This window comes from Mus caroli, chromosome 10 (genome assembly GCF_900094665.2).
Source record: "Mus caroli chromosome 10, CAROLI_EIJ_v1.1, whole genome shotgun sequence".
In the NCBI taxonomy this organism is placed as follows: Eukaryota; Metazoa; Chordata; class Mammalia; order Rodentia; family Muridae; genus Mus; species Mus caroli.
The window spans coordinates 69,239,564-69,255,162 of record NC_034579.1 but is presented as its reverse complement, the minus strand read 5'-3'; the positions used below and the strand labels follow the sequence as shown (position 1 = coordinate 69,255,162).

The 15,599-nt window shown below is 43.3% G+C and overlaps 1 protein-coding gene across 2 annotated transcripts in view; it reads right to left on the bottom strand.

The window, feature by feature from the left end:
• Positions 1–14,326, bottom strand: part of Specc1l (sperm antigen with calponin homology and coiled-coil domains 1 like) — a 103,127-nt gene extending 88,801 nt beyond the window's left edge. Inside the window, exon 1 of one of the 2 annotated variants that reach the window (XM_021173800.1) lies at positions 14,161–14,326. The gene's annotated coding sequence lies outside the window, so the exon portion shown is untranslated. Of the gene's footprint in view, positions 1–13,889; positions 13,980–14,160 lie in introns of those variants that run through there. The other variant, XM_029482439.1, reaches the window with a different exon arrangement.
• Between the last annotated feature and the right edge of the window lie 1,273 nt (positions 14,327–15,599).

Here is a 15,599-nt window from a genome sequence, read left to right as displayed (position 1 = left end):
AAAGGTACCACCGCATGCTCGCAATGTCCACAGAAACCAAAGACGGCATCAGATCCCCTACAATTGGTATTACAGTCTCCACTATGAGTACCAATGTGGGTGAACCCAGGTCCTCTGTGTGCAGGTGCTCTTCACTGCTGAGCCAACTCTGCAGCCCAATACGGGGGGGGGGGGGGGGGGGGGGGGGGGGTGGGAGGGGCATGCTGTTACACACAGACAGTACATTTACAGTAGCCATTTTAAAAGTGTATGTAAAGTGTGACTACAAAGCAAAGGTTTGTCAAGGGTTCCTCCAAGGGAAGGCCAAGCCCTCCCTGTCATATCAGAAATCTCCATACATGCAACTGGCATGTTGCCAGAGTGCCTGAAACAGAAAAGAGAGCTACACAGGGATAAGGCACCTTTGGCTATGATTTCTCTTCTTTGTTCAAACCCACAGAAAAAGTCTAACCCTGATTCAGAAATGTCAATGCTTACTGACCTAAGAAGGACCAGTTTTAAATGCTTATTTTATCACACACACATACACACACACACTCTCTCTCTCTCTCTCTTTCTTTATATATATATATATATATATATATATATATATATATATATATGTATGTATAGTGACCAGATTTTATTCTACATCTAATATTGGGGCAATTATTACTAACATATATGCATTTAATGTGTAATTTACATGTTTTACACATTTATACAAATGTGTAAAACGACCTTCATGAGATTCTCACAGCTCCTTCCTTTGTACCTGACCACAAAGTAAAAGCAGTCTGAAGGTGAGGCACAGAGAAAGGCACACTCATCAACTGAGGCCCACAAGGCCCTCAGTCAGTGTCAGGGGCTGATGGTGAGCAGGGTCAAGCTAGCGCCAGGGAAGGTCAAGTCCAAAGCAGACTGCAGCTGGACCAAGGCTAAGTGAGAAAGAAAAGCTAAAGAGCACTTTTAAAAAGTCACAGCCAGCTAGATTTTGCTATTGTCACTTAAAATTACAGCAGACTGACAGGCAGGCAGACAGACAGACAGACAGACAGACAGGGCAAGATACACACTGTATAAGTGCTAGCCACATTTAGTCAGAGAACCCCTCTCTGGGCTGGAGAGGAGGAAGACACAGAGGCTATAGAACGCAGCAACTGGTCTACTCAAAGTCAGCTCTTTCCATTAAGTCATAACTAAGTAGATGCTAGAAGAAATGAGTTAGTTTTCAAAAGTCATTAAACACAACTCTATCTCATTGTTTTAGCACAGGAACACTCACTTACAATGGGCTTTCTCTCTAAGATTTAACACAAAGAAATATGAGAAACAAGTAGAAACATCCTGGACTTTTTGGTTTTTTGTTTGGTTGGTTGGTTTTTTGTTTTGTTTTGCTTTGTTTTGTTTTTTCGAGACAGGGTTTCTCTGTGCAACCCTGGCTGTCCTGGAACTCACTTTGTAGACCAGGCTGACCTCGAACTCAGAAATCGGCCTGCCTCTGCCTCCCGAGTGCTGGGATTAAAGGCGTGCGCCACCACTGCCCAGCTCATCCTGGACTTTCAAACCTACAACTACATACCCGTTTTCCTTCTGTTACTGCTTTTAAAAGAGCACCTGGCCGTCTCTGTTTTAATACACACTGCTGAGGAGACCGTTAAACCGTTAAAACTGCTGATAATACTTAGCATTCCAGACAAGTGACAAGACTGGAAAGAGACTGTCTACAAGAATTTCTGGCTACACAAATTATTTTTGCAGATTTAGTCCAAAATAAATTGGTTCCCAAAGTTAAAACTGCCAGAATGCAAGAAACTCTGAGTCTCTTCAGGCCATTCCCTCCTCTACCAAGGTTTCTTAACACTTACAAAAACAAAATCTTTAGTCAAATCATGGCTTTATATTCAGATTTTTGGCAGGGAGTTAACAACTTACACAGTACAGCATTCATAAAGTTAACTCAAGCCACCTTTAATTAGGAACATCAATTTAGAGATGTGTACATTTGTGTCTAAACCAACCCAGGCACAGGGGTACACATAACTGCCACCTGGAGGTTACTGTCAGTGAGGAGGGGAAGACAGTGAATTGGGAAAACGAAGTCCTTTGCGCTGTATTTCATATAGCTGGGTTGGATGGCATGGAATGGGATGTGAGAAAGGAGACTGGCCTTTTAAGATTGGCTGCAAAAGATGAGGACCATTGGGGCTGGGGCAATATGTCAACTGGAAGTCACTGCGTAAGCCCGGCTGCACACAGCAGACTGGCTGGTTTACATAGAGAAACAGAGTTGAGCATAGGGTGCTTGGGGGAATTCCACACAGTGAATTTGAAACTGTTGATCCTCCCACAGAGCTCTCCTAGAATGCACAGGCCCTATAAAGGAAGTAAACAGGGCACATGCCCCAAAGACACCACTCAGCAATATATGAAAATCATAACCAGGAACTTGAGGAACAGAAAGTCAAAGCTATGACCTGAAGAGCCTGAGGCATTTGCTGAAATAATGCACTCAGTCAGAATCAAAGCCTAACTCGTACTGAGTCGCTCCACTACGTGGCAACCTGTCATAAGGTATCAATAACTCACTCTGTAACTGCTCATCTCAGCAGCAGGACAGAGAACTAAGAATCTGACATGCAGCAAGCTGGATATGTTAGAAAGCAAAACGTCATAGAATCTACAAGGATCACATTAAACGGTGTGTGAACCAACAAGGGACAGACAGCTCTCCATGGTGACATGATAAACCTTACTCTTTGTCCATTCCAACGAGTGAGGCAACTCTCCTTTGTTCTAAGCTCACCCCTAATTCCTTCATTTCCCTGTGGTACTAGAAACATGCACAGCTCCCCCCACTCACTCACTCACTCACTCACAGACAAGCTTTGGGAGTTCTTCCAGACAACTAAAATCACTGTTGCTCCATCTCAAGCGCATGGTCCTCCCGCTCCTGGCGATCACAGGGTCTACTGCTGCCTGCCTCTCAGCAAAACCTCCACTTGTGGGTCATTTCTGACACTTAACCTTTCTCTGGACGTCCTGGCATCTGTCTGTCTGTCTGTCCCCTTCTCTTCTCATTTACTCACCCACTCCACCCTCATTGACTCACTCCATTGGCCTTTGACCACAACTCTCTGATTGATAAGATCTCTTGTCCTTTTTTGAACTACTGCTTTTTTAAGATAGGACACACACACACACAAGACAGACAGACAGACAGACAGACAGAGACAGAGAGATAGAGAGAACATAAGTAAGCCAATTTAACAATATTAAAGAAAAGCAATAAAATTCAAAGTAAGCAAAACAAAGAAAGGCTAACTGCAAAAACCAACAAACACAATGCCTAAGATTCACTTTAAGTCAACAAGTTCAAAAGTTTAGATGAAACAAACAAATCTATTGAAGCACAGAACACAAAAGCTCATTGAAGAGATGGCCTCAGGGAAGAAAGTAGATAACCTAAATGGTCAGCACTTTTGAAGGAAATCCAATGTATGATTTACATTTTCCCTACCTGGGACGACTTCCTATATTCTATGGAATCTGTTTTCCAATTCTAGAATGAAATGTAAAGACAGCTAAAATCAGAAGGAAATATTTCACTGACTCTGGGCATTGCAGCACATACCTGCAATCCCAACACCAAGGAGCCTGAGGTAGGGGGATGACTTTAAAGCCACCTGGGGTGGTTTTACAGCCAACAAAGTGGGACCTCTTCTCAAAACAGAAAATAGGGAGGAGATACAATGGTCGGATAATGATAGAAGAAGTATTTTCATCCCCAAAGGACACTAGGTTTAAGAAGTAAAGCAGCTGCTCCCATCAAGTTCAAAAGTCAGCAAGGAAAGTACTTAAGGTCCCCAGTAATCTCCTGACTCCTGACCCCATCTTCTAGACATAACGGGGCTTCTAGCAGCACTGCTCTGCTGGGCAATGGCCATGCCACAGAGCTCCCAGGCAGCCTTGTGGCTGTTCTCTAATGGGTTCAATAGTGCTGGAGACTCCACAGCATCCTCACTCCATAGCTCCACTGACAGTGTCATTATGGAAGGCTCTTTGTGGTGGACAGACTCCATAACAAATTCCTGCCTAGGCTCTTGAGGGTGTCTGATACATCCTTTAAATCTAATGGAGGCTTCTATGGCGCCCCCAACCTGTGCACTAACTATGCCCATCATCTGCAATTGCACCATTAGGCAGCCCTAAGGCTTAGTGTTCATCCTTGCAGAGTGTCACCCTGAGTTGCACGTTGACCTGCTTGTGTCATAGTTGGGGCAAAGGAGCACTGCACAGCAAGACACTGCACTGCAACCCAGGGAACAGAGTCCAGAGTAGCACACAACAGCAAATATGGTCCCACAGAGCCTCCCTGGCAAACATAGCCCTCAAAGACTTTGTCTCAAAGTTTCTCAGATGACTTCAGGGTCTTCTGTGCTTTCCACAAATACAACCTACTTTCCCCAAACTGTATTAATCTTTTTATCACACTCCAAGTATTCTTTCTCTAACACACTTTCACCTGTTAAGGGTTTGTTGACATTGCTTGAATTGTTGGCTGATTTGCTGACATGGGGTTCTCTGTAGCCCCCCCATGAACTCACTACATGGCCCAGAAATGGCCTTGAACTCACAGGAATTGTCCTGCCTCAGCCTCCAAAGTGTTGCCATCACACCTGTGAGCCCTACACCTCGGAGCCCCTGGCTTTATTTTGGCTCTCTGAGGGATGGTATTACTATGTAACCCAGGCTCATCAACCTTGCGAATGCTGGGATTCCAAACATGCACCACTAACATCCAGCCTGTCTCAAAGCCTTCCAAACCTTCTCATTCTCCTCTTGTCAATCCATCTTTGTCATTTCTCTTCCGTTTCACCGTAAGCAACCCCCCACTAAGGTCATCCTGCACCTTGCCCACTCATCTGCCCCATCCTTAAGTTCTGCATTCACTACCATCTTTGTAGCTGGGAACTACAATGCTTTTGCTCAGGTTTCTAATACCTTATCCCTTAGCTCCACCTAAGACCTCATTAAACACACTTTCCTGAGCTATTCTGATGACAACCACTTAACTAATTCCTAATGCAGCTTGGTGCCTGGGATGTTCCACTCACAGAAATTTAGTTGTTTTGTTTTCCCTAGATTGTTCCTCTAAATCCAACTGGCCTCTTTATCCCAAACTGCATATATATTGTCAGGTATTTATAATAGAAATGGCCCAACTTCTTGTTACCGATTTTCTACAACTAGTTTGTTCTGAGTTGCTCGAACAGGAAACCTTCCTTGGGTAACATGCCAACAGAACTTGTTTGGCACACAGTTGAGAGGCCTTTGTTATCATGCATAGTAGAAGGTGTAAGGAAGACCTATGAAAGAGCAGGAACTCTGAATGCACAGCCTCAAGCCTTTTATAACTGCCATTTAATCCATTTGGGGGAGTGAATTCTTCATGACTCAAGCACTACCTACACCTCAACACTGTAGGACTGGGGACTAAGTCCAAGCCATTCTTCCTGGGGAACACATTCAAACCATAATGTTCAAGAACACTACAAAGTACTTCCCAGTTCATTTTAACAAGTAAGATTGTTGGCAAAGGCGTTACCAAAAGAAATGGAAAAAACAATGGAGAAAAAGAGACCATGCTGATCAGTATCTCTTAAGGAAATGAATTTATTTATAAGTCCTAAACAAAATTTCAGAAAACTATGACTTGAGGGTATTGTACCAGGTTTGCCTACCATGTGAGGCCCTGCGTTTGATGTGGGAGGAGGGAGGGGGAACCAGCAAATTTAATTCAACAAGCCAAAACAAAGATTATACATCAAGAATTAATATCAGGGTCAGCAGGGTGGCCTATTAATACACTATTAATCCCAATACTGAGGAGGCAGAGGCAGGCAGATCTCTGAGTTCAAGCCAGCTTGGTCTACAGAGTGGGTTCCAGGACAGCCAGGGCTACACGGAAAAACCCTGTGTTGAAATATAAAAAAAAAATTAAAAAAAAAAAAACACAAAAGCTGATGAGTATATTAGGGCCAGTGAGCCCAGTAAGCTGGTTTAGAGAGTTAAGGACCTTGCTGCCAAGCCTGATGACCTGAACCAATTCCTGTAAGTTTTCCTATGGCATTAGTGTGCTGGTGCACCCCTCCCCCCAATATACACACACACACATACACACACACATGTGCACACACATATGCACATTCATGCACACATACATACACAAATCTCACATATACACATACACACCAATAACTATTTTTAAGAACAAATGTCACTTAACCCACAAATCAAAGTTTAACATTCAAAACTCAATGTAGTTCAGTGTTACAAAGTAAGTAGGGAAAGCTGTAAGATTAGTTCAGCATAAACAGAAGCACTAAGAGTCTAAATTTCATTCTTGATATAATAAAACAAAAAAACTCTAAGAAAACTGTAACAGAATCTCCTTAATTTGACATATTGATTCGAGGAAATGCCTACAGTAAATGTCATGCTGAATTTTACCCTCATATAAAACATTTGAAGGGCTGGAAAAGTGAGGCCCTGTGTTTGATGTGGTTCAGCAGTTAAGAATACTGGTTGCGTACTCACTGATAAGTGGATATTAGCCCAGAAATTTAGAATACCCAAGATATAAGATACAATTTGCTAAACCCATGAAACTCAAGAACGAAGACCAAAGTGTGGACACTTTGCCCCTTCTTAGAATTGGGAACAAAACACCCATGGAAGGAGTTACAGTGACAAAGTTTGGGCTGAGACGAAAAGATGGACCATCTAGAAACTGCCATATCCGGGGATCCATCCCATGATCAGCTTCCAAACACTGACATCATTGCATACACTAGCAAGATTTTGCTAAAAGGACCCAGATATGGCTGTCTCTTGTGAGACTATGCCGGGGCCTAGCAAACACAGAAGTGGATGCTCACAGTCAGCTATTGGATGGATCACAGGGCCCCCAATGGAGGAGCTAGGGAAAGTACTCAAGGAGCTGAAGGGATTTGCAATCCTATAAGTGGAACAACAATATGAACTAACCAATACCCCCGCTGGAGCTCCTGTCTCTAGCTGCATATGAATCAGTAGATGGCCTAGTCGGCCATCAGTGGAAAGACAGGCCCATTGGTCGTGCAAACTTTATATGCCTCAGTACAGGGGAATGCCAGGGCCAAAAAGTGGGAGTGGGTGGGTAGGGAAGTGGGTGGGGGATCGGGTGGGGGACTTTTGGGATAGCATTGGAAATGTAATTGAAATAAATACCCACTAAAAATAAAAGTACTGGTTGCTCTTCCAGAAGACCTGGGTCCAATTCGCAACAAGCACAACTGTCTGTAACTCAAGTTCCGGAAGACCTGGGCCCCTCCATGTGAGGGAAGAAAAGTAAGCCCACTCTTCCCACTTGTGCTTCACTGTGTGCCAAAGGCAATAGCCAGGGGGTGGGGGTGGGGGGAAGGCAGGCACAGAACTAAACAGTATTCCAATTGAGAAAGAAGAGGTAAAACTGGCAGTATCTACAGACACCACTGAATGGCATATTCAGTCGACTCTGTGAACACTACTGGGTAATCCACATACAGCAAGATCTCAGATACAAGCCTGGTATGCAAGAATCAATCATAATTCCATACATAGCAATGAACAGCCAGCAACTTAAAATTCTTAAGTATGTCTAAGAGCAGGACAAATCCAGACCATCACAAACTCAAATTATGTTATTGAAGGACTCAAAAATGTGGTGGTTTAAACATGCCTGACCCATGGGAAGTGGCACTATTAGAAAGTGTGGTCTTGTTAGAGGAAGTATGTCCCTGTGGAGGCATGGTTTTAAGGTTTCATATATATGATCAAGTCTGGCCAGTATGATTCAGACCTTCCTCCTGGCTGCCTGCAGAAGACAGTCTCCTACAGATCAAGACACAGAGCTCTGAGATCTATCTTCTAGTACCATGTCTGCCTGGACTGAAGCTCTGAAACTGTAAGCCAGTCCCAACTAAATGCTTTCTTGTATTGGAGTTATCTCAGTCATGTTGTCCCTTCACAGCACTGAAACCCTAAGACGGAAAAAAAATCTAGACTATTTCATGGAATGAAAACCTGTAAGATCCAACTTTTACTGAAACCCAGTCACATACTGTTAAAGGCTATTTTGAACTACAGTGAGCGCTGATTAGCTGCAAAGCAGACTGTATAGTTTATAATGACTAAACATTCACTACCTGACCCTTTGTGAAGGACACTTGATGCCCACTCTGTCGTGTGCCCTTCCCTCAACAGAGAACTGTCACAGCAAAAGCTCAAATTTCCTTTCCACTCCCTCCCCTAAATGTTGCGCCTCATGTGCAACCTCTAGCCTCTAAAAGAACAAGTGCTCTTAACCACTAAGCCATCTTGCCAGACCCAAATTTTCCTTCTTCACTGGGTTATTTAGGACAAAGTGCCATGTAGCCCAGGCTGGCTGTGAGCTCACTTTGCTGCTGAGAACCAGCTTCAATCTCCTAAGTGCCGGTATTACAGCTGCACACACACAATGCCAAGGCAGGGATTACATCAATTTTAAGGCTTTCAAAATAGACCTTTTGATACATTTTGACCCTCCACCATTTCTTTTACACTTTTCCCCTACAGTTTATTTAAACAGTATGCTCTTACAACTATTTCTGGAGGATTTCATGGCAGAGTAAACTCCCATAAATTGTAAAAGCTTCATGACCATTAAAGTCATCTATATTTTCTATAGATCAAAGCTCTCTCCCTTCTCAGCACCCCCACTCTTCAATACTTTAAGCCTTATTTACGTATTTTTATGTTGCTGGGGGTTGAACCCAAGACCTTGTACATGCTAGGGAAGCATTCTACCATTAAGCTACATCCCCAAACTTAAGTTTTCACAGAACCACACTTTATAAATAGCAGTACAATTTACATATTAAATAAAAATCTAATGACATGATTTAATAGTTTTAAACAGAAGGGAAAAACAACAGAAAAATATCCCCTCCCTCTAGAACAACAACAAAAAAATTTTAATCATTTTTTCTAAGTGGGTCAATGAGACCAATAAACTCAAGAACTAATCATATCCTATGGTGCTAATCAATGGAATTAAAAAGAAATCACAACTGATGCCTCAAAAAATAACATGTATTAGCTTATTTTGGAATGATAGATTATTGCCATTTCAATACACAGGAAGCTGAATCACACACAGACACACACACACCTATGACAGAGTTGAAACTAGAGAAGAGTTTGCTATCCTCTCTCCTCCTTTTGACCATCATCTTCATCACCTAATAGTCTCCCATCTTAACTTTTGGACTCCATCCACACTTGGACCTCTTATGCACACACACGACAGACAGACCATCAGCTAGGATCTGCACAGGAGGAGGAACATGTAGTTTGGGTTTTTTTTCATAATCATCTCACTTATTATGCTTTCTTGGTTCATTCACCATCCTGCAAATGTCACGATTTCATTTTTATTTACAGCTGATTAATATTCTATTGTATGTATGTACTATATTATTTTCATTATCCAATCATCAGTGAATATTTAGGCTGTTTCTATTTTCTTGGTATTGTGAATAGAGCAACAATCAACATGGCTGTGCAAATATCCCTGATAGAATATCTTAGGTAAATCCCCAGGAGTAGTATAGGAGAATCCCCAAACTAACTATCACAATGGCTACATTGATTTGCATTCCCACCAGCAATGAGTAAGAGCTCCTCTTCCCCATATCCATGCCAAAATTTGTTATCAGATTCAATAGCCAGTGACAAGGATGAGATAGTATCTCAGTGAACTTTTAATTTGCGCTTCCCATATTACTAGGGATGTTGAACATTAAGCTACATCCCAAGACCAACTTGATCACCATGTTGTTTCAAATCCATCAACTGAGGGAAAAAACAAGAACAAAAAGCAAAAAGCAAACCTTCTGAGCTGATGGGAGTTTTCTCTTTTTTTACATTGCAGCTAGTCTATTCAGCACTAACAATTCCAACAACAGGAATTTCCTTTAGTATTATTTTGTTGTCATATGCACACAATTCCAGAGACCTGTCAATCTCTACTAGTGGGTGCTGTTTGCACTTGACACATATAAACAGGCAGGCACACACATAAAAGACTCCTGGTATTTTATATCATGTAAGAAGTACACATACTGATCTTTGTGAACATGTATAGTATGTATGCGTGCATTCTTGAGCACATGTGAAGGCCTGAAGACTACTTGGGTGCCAGTCCTTCCATCTTGAGACAGGGTCTCCTGTTTGCTGCTGCATAGTACAAGCTAGCTGGCCAGCAAGCTTCTAGGCATCCTCCTGTCTTCTCCGACCTCGCCATTACAGCAGAGCAATTACAGGCATATGTACCGTGTCAGCTTTGTGAGAGTTCTGGAGATCCAAACTCTAGTCCTCATATCTGTACATCACGCTCTTCCTTTCTTCACTCACCCGCTGCTGAGCCTCAGCCCAAGAACTACATTTTAAGGATAATCAAAACAGGAAATGCTTAGGATCAATCCCCAGTACTGCATAAACCTGGACAGGGCACCACACCTATAATTCCAGCATTTGAAAGGTGGAGGGAGAAGAATCAAAAGCTTGAGCTCATCACAGTGGGTTCAAAAACAGCCTGAACAACAAAAGATCCCATCTCAAACACAAGAAAACAACAATAACAAAACAAACACAAACAAAACCAAAACCAACCAAACAAAAACCTAGACAAAATGTATTTAAATTTTTTCTTTCTTTCTTTTTTTTTTTTTTTTTTGGCTTTTGAGACAGGGTCTCTCTATGTAGTCTTGGCTGTCCTGGAACCCCATGTGCTACCAAGCCAGGCAGCTGTATTTGAATCTTTTTAAAAGCAACAGCCTAGAAATTTTTTCTTAGCCTCACTAACAGTAACAACAAAACAAGACTTTAGGCTCTTTACTTCTAAACTCTCTTGTATTTACCCTTTGCAATGACCATAAATCATCATTTGGTATCCCCATCATAAATGATGCTTAATCTTTTTTTAATAGAGCCTACCTACCTACATTGCTAAGACTAGCCTCAAACTACTACACGTAAGCAATCTTTCTCACCCTCCAATACAACTGAAACCACAAACTTGTAAAAATCATGTCTAACTAGATGCTGAAATGTGAAACTTATTTATGTGCATGAGGGTTTTGCATGAATGTATATATATACACCACATGCATGCTTGCTGCCCTATAGAAGGTGCTGGGTCCCCTGTATCTACAGTTTCAGACGGTTGTGAGGCACTATGTATGTGGGTGCTGGGGACCAAACTCAGGTCCTTCATAAGAGCAACAAATGCACTTAGCTGCTGAGCCAACTCCAGCCCCTAGCACCAAGAAACTGAATGGTTTTTGTTTTGTTTTGTTTTGTTTTAGAAATGACAGTCCTTTAAATTTAATACCTTCAGTATCACCAAAACTCCCAACATTGTCCTAGTTTTTATGACATAAACACCTACTCAAATTCTTTCACCCTAGGGTATCTCAGATTTAATCATCTCAGACATACTATACAGCCTGCCTCATCACCCAAAATTTTGAGAAGGAAACTACAATATCATCGTTGGTTAAAAACTGTAGATAAGGATTCTTTAATATTAAAACTGCTCCTGAAGCTCCTCTGTGTGCAAGCACAGAATGGAGAAACAGATCCAGAAAAGCTTCCTTTCCCAAAGCCATACGGCCAAAAGGAAAAGAAAACTCTCTCAACCCTTACACTGTCATCATTCCTCTATCAAGGTGAGATGTCTGCAGTAATACTTTGTGCAAGCTAGACATGTGATTTAAATAGACATACGGTTATTCAGCAAGTCCTGTATAGAAGAAAACTCAACCCTCATAGGAATTTTGACCTTTTTCGATACCTGAGTCATCTGAACAATGAGCTCTGTCAAGTCAGTCAGAAAGCCAATTTCTACTTCACAAGTCACATGTCGAGAAAACAAGATGTAGGTACACACCCTGAGCAAATTTCACTTTAGCTATAATTACTCTCCTCTCTGCATCTGACACTGATATTTTGAATGATACAAAGACACCTTCATACTGCTTTTCTATGGTACAAAAAAAAAAAAATCACTTTCTTGCTGAAAATGTCAAGAAGATTCCTACATACCTGGGATATACAGAGATAAGCATACAAAACATTCTCAAGCTATCTAAAATTTCGAAAAGTTAGGACACTATTAGGTATACACTAGATCCAAAGGGAAAATGAGACATTTTTAAAAGGGGGAAAAAGGGAAGGGGGCATCAGCTCTTTCTCAATAGGAAAGAAAATGTAACGAGACCAACATACTTTTTTCTCCATATTCCCTTCTATATTGGTTGGATATTTTGAGACATTACTTTCCATTTTTTTTTAATTAAGAAAAAATTACAATTACCATGGTTACACAGGGCATTAGAGGCTCTCTGGAGATAACTAAAATCTGTTGACACTCACATCCCTTATAGAAATGGTGAGGTTAGGCCAATGGGGTGGTGACGGCCTGTAATTAATTCTAGCTTCTCCGGGAGGGCTAAATAAAGCAAAACTGAAGTTCTAGGCCCGTGTGGCAACAAAGTGAGAAATATACCTAGCCTGGAATACTTAGTCTGACATCCATCTCCAAATGAAACGTTAAGAGGCTAGTGGAGCTGGGGAGTAGAAATAGCTTAGCTATAAAACACTTATCTAGCCATATTCCATGCCCTTAATACCAAAGATGGGAGAGTGAAGTTATCCATATATGACTCAACCCTCAAGTACACTTCCATTGTCAATTGCTTATATTATCCCAGTACAAGGAAAGGACAAGAGAAAAAAAAAAAAAAAGTCTGTACCGAATTCAGCACAGGAGTATTGCTTTTCAAACTCTTTCCATTCTTGACATATTGTAAGAGTATAAAGAGGACCAACCGAACGGTGCCTTTAATGCCTATGCAACAACGCCGGTGCCTCATTCCAAACCTTTAGATAGAACTGTTGTTGCCTGTAGTCCACAGCTGATTTCACCTCAAGATCTAGCTTCCTGAATAACAAGAGGCCTTCCTGGGCTCCGAGATTTGTTTTTTGTTTTGTTTTTTGTTTGTATTTTTGAGGCAAGGTTTTACTCTGCAGCCCAGCTGGAGCTCATCCAGGCTTGGCCTCCTGAGTACCAGGATTACAGGTGTGGGCCAAAATTTACGATTCTCTGTCATGACAGTCAAATTTCCCTTTAATCGGGTGCCCCCTCACCCCGCCTCACTTTAGGACTGATCTTCAAGAGAGTGAAAACAAAAACAAAAACAAAACAAAAAACAAATAACAACAACAACAAAATCAAGGATGCCTGCATTTGAATGATCACAGAAATTTTTGTTTGGTTTTAGGCGGCTAAGCCCACCCAGAAACCGATTTCTTTTCTAGTGTTCTCTGGGGTATCACCACCATCTCTCTCTCTCTCTCTCTCTCTCTCTCTCTCTCTCTCTCTCTCTCTCTNTCTCTCTCTCTCTCTCTCTCTCTCTCTCTCTCTCTCTCTCTCTCTCTCTCTCTCTCACACACACACACACACACACACACACACAAACACACACATACACACACACACTCATACACACGCCTCTAATGAAAATGCAGCATTTCTTCAACAACACACAGAATTATCCACATCCAATCTGACATAATTAGCCAAGTCTCAAGAATAAAGAACACTGCCAGCTTCCAACAGCCAGGTCCTAACACAGCAGGGCGCAGCCTTCGGGGGGCCTCCGCTCCTGCTCCCCACCCTCAATCCACCAGATGGGGAGGCAACCTGTCCCAGCCCAGGGCAAGGAACTAGGGTGAATGCCCGGTCTCTCCCGACACCACAGGGAACGCAAGCACCAGGGTCGCACCCAGCCTCTCCGCAGGGATGAGACCCCCAGCCAGCTGGGTACCATGCCAGCCTAGGTTCCCGGGGGGTCTGCGGGGCAAGCTGTGAGGTCCGCCCGGGCAGGAGACGGCGCAGGCGCGGGATGGCTGGGGATGGGGGGGTGACGAGGGGGGACAGCGCAGGCGCGGGGCCGCCAGGGTCTGCGGGGCCGCCCGGGCCTGGCCGCGCGGGCGGCGCTGAGGAGACGAACGTGCCCGCGGCACAAGCGGAGAAGACCCTGCCCCGGCTCTTACCGCGCGGCACCGCCTCGCTCACTCGCTGGCTCCGGGCTGGGGCCGGGCGGCGAGCTCGCCCGGTGGCGCGGCCCGGTCCGTTGAGTCCGGCCTCAGGGCAACAGCCAACCCCACGGCGCCGCTCCCTCGGCCCGCCCTGTCTCCCTTGCGGCTCCCGCCCTCCGCCCGCCCCTTATCCACCGGTACCGCCCCCTTCTACTCCCCGCGCATGTGCAGTGATCGGCGGCTCCCTGGGCTGCTACTGCGCAGGCGCCAGCTGTCACACCTCCTCTTCGCGCTGGGATCTGGACCGCGCACGCGCTGTACTAGTCGGCGGTGCAACCAGTGTAACTGCAGTCTTTTGTGCTGGAAGTGCTCCTGGTCTCATGTTTTCCCTCGTAGGCAAATAGGTCCGCTCTGGTTGAAATGTATGTTTACAGTGTGCTGAACCCGACAGTTGAGAAAAATGCACATGCCAGGCACCCCTTATGTTCCCAGCACATGAGCAACACCGGTCCCTACTCCACCCATTAAAGGGAACTAGCATTATAAAGTTAAAGAGTTCTATAAGCTTATCTAATTCCCGTGTAGTTTTTATTTTACTTTTTAAATTTGTAAATGGCTCTATTGCTATAATAAAAGCACCATGACCAAAAGCAACCTGGGGAGGAAAGGGTTTATTTGGCTTACAACTCCCAGGTCACACACTCCATCACTGAGCGAAGTCAGGGCAGGAACTCAGAGGAACCTGAAGGCAGGAACTGAAGCAGAGAAGCTTTAGAGAAACACAGATTGTTGGCTTGCTCCTCATGCCTTGCTCAGCCTGCTTTCTTATATAATCCAGGATCCCCTAAGGGTCACACCGCATCCCGGTGAGCCTGGCCTCTCCCACATCAATCATTAACCAAGAAAATGACCTATAGATTTGTATATAGGCAATCTGACAAAGACATTTTCTCAACTGAAGTTCCTCTTCCCAGATAATGGTAACTTAGATCAAACTGACAAGACCTAACCGGAACATTATTCTTTGATGTTTTCTTTTTAAGAATTTAATCTCTGATTCACTGGGCATAGTGGTGCATGGTTTTAAAAATCTCAGCACTCAGGAGGCAGAGATGGATCATCTCTGTGAGTACCAGGCCAACCTGGTCTATATAGCCAGTTCCAGGCCAGCCATTGCCACATGGTGAGACCCTGTCTCAAATAAATAAGCAAATAGATAAATAAATAAATTTAAAGATTTTGTATATTTATATTTATGTATATGAGTACACTGGTGTTGTCTTCAGACACACCAGAAGAGGATGTCAGATCTCATTATACATGGTTGTGAGCCACCATGTGTACACAGGTTACTGGGAACTGAACTCAGGAGCTCTGGAAGAGCAGCCAGTGCTCTTAACCATCTCTCCAGCCCCTCCCCCCTTAGATAAATAAATAAATATCTCTGAATGCAT